General features: G+C 35.6%; 1 protein-coding gene across 3 annotated transcripts in view; it reads right to left on the bottom strand.

Moving 5' to 3' along the window:
• The window catches only part of LOC117166917 (liprin-alpha-1), a 690,677-nt gene extending 687,579 nt beyond the window's left edge, over positions 1 to 3,098 (bottom strand). For 2 of the 3 annotated variants that reach the window (XM_033351368.1, XM_033351370.1), the window contains exon 1: positions 2,229 to 3,097. The gene's annotated coding sequence lies outside the window, so the exon portion shown is untranslated. Of the gene's footprint in view, positions 1 to 2,228 lie in introns of all 3 variants that reach the window. The other variant, XM_033351369.1, reaches the window with a different exon arrangement.
• Positions 3,099 to 4,740: the final 1,642 nt, after the last annotated feature.

Raw genomic sequence — 4,740 nt, 5'->3', positions numbered from 1 at the left:
GAGAGAGAGAGAGGAGAGTACTCGAATATTAGATATTCTTGTAATATGAGAAAGCGGGGTAACAGCTAAACTAAGAGACCCACTCTGTTGGTTCTATCACTAACTTGTATCCCTTGAAGAAAGAGTATTTCGTGGTATAGTCCATTTTTCATTGGGCTTCTAAAGATGATAGGCGAACTTTTTGTGAAATCGATGGTGGTCGAGTTCTTGAAAGGGAATTCTTTAAACCCTATTTATTATTCATTAAATATGTATTTAGCAGTAAAGTTTGTCTGGAGTGATGGGGATTAAATAACTACGCAGGAAAATATCGATAGAGTTGAAGTTTTTCATTGTACAGGTCAGGCATAGTAAGTGCATAGTTGCACGGTGTGGTTCTCATAATATGAGATACCTGCAGTTTTTATAACGCTGTGGCTGCGCCGGGGAAATTGGTTATAAAAGTGTTTGTGACTACTGCAAAAACTAAACATATGTAAATAGCAGTAAATTAATACTTTGGGAACATAGAATGAAGTTTTTCATTAAAAGTAATAATTTATTTTGCATTTTATTAGCTATTTCCTGGGGTATCTCATATTATGAGAATAGTTTGACCAGTTTGGAAAAAGCACTTTTATACATTTTTTATATTTTCAGCATAAAAAAATGTTTAATTAAATTTTTTATTTGAGCTTCTTATGACAAATTAAATTTCCTTTAAAATGACCAATATTACTTTTAAATTCAGTGTGTGTGTATATATTTATTTTCATTTATTATATATGTTGCGATTAAATTTCGGTTAATTTAACAGTTATCCTTTAGTAAGATGAACCGCTATTCCCTAGTATTACATACTGTAAGATATTAGAAATACACTGAACTGAGATTAAAATAGAGGTGCAGTGGACATTACCGAAGGATCGGTAATTCGATTGGTTTTCTTAGCTCGACCCTAAAGTTTTAACAACGCAACCTAGTCGCGAGGACCGCCGTGTGAGTTCACAGCGTAATCGGTAATGGATGGATTGTATCAACTAAAAAACATTCCTTTTTGATGTCTGTGAGAGTCGACGGCACAACTTATTCATAGAACGCGTACACTTGAGAGTTTATTGGAGCAAAACGTTTTTGTGTTCCATAACTGTTTCAGCTGACTAGTAAGGATATAAGGTGAGTTCGAGTGCATTTGTTGTGTGCCGCGATGGCTTCCGTGTATTCAGAAGTCGTTCCCGAAATCGCCACCCTCAGTTACAAATGCATTTCAAAATTATTTTACAGATCGTAACTCGTGTAATAGTGTAGTGGTTAAGATAATTTACTTGCATGCTTAGGTTTATGCGTTCGAATCCCCTCCTTTGCGTGCGAAATTTTAATTGTATTATAAGCGTTGTAACTTACAAATATCGATTAATTGTAAGTATATCCGAAAATGTATATAAGAATTAACCTGCGCTTATTTATTAATTATTATTTAGCAATACAAACAGTTCTTGCAAGCATTTCCTTCAAACGCCTCTTCGAGATAGTGTTTTGAAACTAAATTCAATTACTGAGACCACTGGAGAGCTTTTTCCTTTCCAAAAAGTGGTACAAGTCCATCCCTGAACATGATTAACAAATCCTTCAATTAAGCGGAGCTCTGGGATCAAAGACTTTGAAATCACCAGCAAACTGGCATTTCCAATAAACAAAGGTGCATTGACAGTGCTGCCACAGTCAGCAGCATATTTTTTTTTACACTTCCAACAGATTTGAATCGTTTATTTAGATATTTAAATATCAATTGTCCATCGTGAAATATTTGTTGGTAATTGCAAAAATGTGCATTTCTTTTTTATAACGTCATTAACCAAACATATTTAACAATGTTTTAAGTATCCCAATTTTTTTTCTTGTGTAAAATTGTTTTATAAGTTTAAAAATAGCAATCATTTTAAAAAAACGACGTGATCATTTCACCCAGCGTGTAGTGCACGAAACTTTAAGAGGTATGTGGTAAAGATATTAATACGATGTAAGACGATTCGCAAATGGCTTTTATAACAATTAAAAGACATACTAAAAGGGCGGTGGACTGAAAAAATGTCACGTAATATTAAAGGTAAGGGATCTTGATATTTCGTGACAGACCTTGACAAATGGTACGGGTCGTAACAAAACTTTAAATACAGGTTGACAAAATATATTTATGAACATCACGGAACATTAAGGATATGTCATTAATTAATATCTTTCAGTATTACCTTAGCCGATGATTTTTACATTCTAGATTAAGCTTGTCTTGCACTGCCACGCTAGAATCTGTGAAAAATGTTACGTCAAACTTTTCTCAATTTTGTATTGAAGAAGCAGTAGGGACGATAGTCGATTTAAGTGATTCTTCAATCTTCTAAAGCTTTTCATAGAATATTCTTATGTAGTTAATATTTTTTCATGTACGAATTTCTCTAATTTCAAGTTAAAATCATTATGAGTGTATGATCTGTATATTGAACTCCACCATCTGTCATAACATAGTCAGCAGATCCGTTGACCGAGCTTGAACATAATGTATATCATGGTATTAATTGATATAAAAAGACCAGCAGGCAATATTAAAGTCAATCTCGAATAAATTAATACTATTCTCGTAGTCCCGTAATCATGAGCTGCTAGAAAAAACCGGCCAATCCGTCATTTATTTAGGAAATCCACTCCTTCCGAAACATAAGAACTGTCCAAAAATTTAGTTTAACAAGACACAATGACTTCCAGCGGTTGCGAATTAATGATTCTTCAATTCATATTCACAGTACAAGCACTCATAAATTGTACTGAAATATTGGAAATTGAACTAATGCATGAAGGGTAAGTCGCATGTACATATCTTTAGACAGTCGAACTTGTCCTCAGTTGTTTTTGATCACTGAACTGGATTTGCACTTCAAAAATCAATGCCACCGTGCGCATAAAGTACATACATGAATGTGCCTACACTATTCGACAATTGATGTGTGAAATACACAATTATAAATCACAATTCCTCTCGAAAAGGCCGGCATTGACACACCTACAACATTCTAGTCCAGTTTGGCTACTCTACTGCTAGGGCTACACGCTATTTTAGAAAGCCGTCCCTATAAACCATGAATACGAAGTAATGATAAGGGTACTGTCACACCTCTGCCTAACTCTGCCCGGCGCAGGCAGGGGTGCGTTCCCGGCGACCACCCGGGTGAATTGATGGGTGACGCAAACAAGTGGGCGGAGTTTACTAGGGTGAACTGGAAGGAAAATGGTAGAATGAACGGTTTCGAGTGTGCGTCGGGTGTATGTTGGTGCATGGACATAGGAAATACGGGACTAGGCATGTCATCCTAACTTTGGCGAGCGGGGTTGAATCCACGTGAGGGGGAGAATACCATGAGTGGGGAGAGCCGCCATCTTACGATGTGCCATTTGATTATGCGCGCGAGCATTTTTGCCGACAAACTGTGCATGAAAATATAAACATGTGGGCGCTGCCATGTTTTTCCCCCATGGAAAATAGGCATAAGGAGACAAAACTAGTGGAACTGAAAATGAACACTTTTCTGTTGCTAGAAGTACGCAGAGACACATGTGCGAAATCACGCTTACGTACAGTTCAAAACTTCCCGAGCGTAGCGTGCCAATCGCACTTTAAAAAAATGTGGCCGCCGATGTGAACGCGAGTCAAATGTAAATAAATAACGATTTACCAATTAATAGTTTGTGAATGAAGGCAAGTATGTTACAATTAAAAATCACTGTATAAAAGCGAAAGTTTTGAATAAGTGTAGTTTCAAGTCTAGTGTATAAAACTTTCAGATTGTTGAAAAGTTGTATGTTCATTGTTTTTGTTACAAACACGTCGAATACCTGTCGCACGCATAGTGTTGGTAAAAGTAATTTGATATTTTCATAAACATACTACCTACCTATTCCATGGCGAATAATTTTTTATTCCACAAACATTTTACAAAACCTTCTCTGATTATTCTTTATTTGTTCGAGCGACCTGTCAAAACAAAACAATGGAGGCGGCCATATTTTTTTTTAAGTGCGGTTGGAATGCCACGCACGGAAAGTTCTGAACTATACGTAAGTGTGATTTTACACATGCGGGTGTGCGTACTTCTGGCAACAGAAAAGTGACCGTTTTTGGTGAAGTCACTGCATTACAAATTAGTCTCCTTATATCTATTCTCCATGATTCACACCTTGGTTTTTCCGTGTGTGGAAAATCTTAAAATCGTGCGGGAATTTTAAATATTGTTGAATTTTTAAATGAAATAAACCAAATTTTTATAGTTTAAATTGAAAATTATGATAATGACTTTTATTTTTCAAATATAATGTAAAAATAAGAGATAAAATACGCAGCCCTGAATTGAGTATTAATACATGATTTCTCGGCCTTCGTGGTATAAAATCCTGTTCGATACTTGCGTGAGAGGTGATTTTTAGCACACTCGACTTTTCTCACTCGATTATGCGAAAAACGTCTCGTGTGTTGAATAATCACCTCTCACACACGTATCGAAATGTACTATTTTATGCTCTAGTACAATGTAAATAGTTGTTTAAGGGTGAAATTTCAAATTCGTATAGGAATCGTCAACTTTGTGCAAAATTAATGGAATAGAATGGATAATATACGGAAATATTTTTACAGTACTCAAGTGAGTAAGTTAGAGGAATGGGAAAATTATTTAATATCTTACGACTTTGCATGAGTAATCCATGTTTTCGATC

The sequence above is a fragment of the Belonocnema kinseyi genome, chromosome 2, assembly GCF_010883055.1.
Source record: "Belonocnema kinseyi isolate 2016_QV_RU_SX_M_011 chromosome 2, B_treatae_v1, whole genome shotgun sequence".
In the NCBI taxonomy this organism is placed as follows: Eukaryota; Metazoa; Arthropoda; class Insecta; order Hymenoptera; family Cynipidae; genus Belonocnema; species Belonocnema kinseyi.
This window is presented reverse-complemented; position numbering and strand designations above follow the sequence as displayed.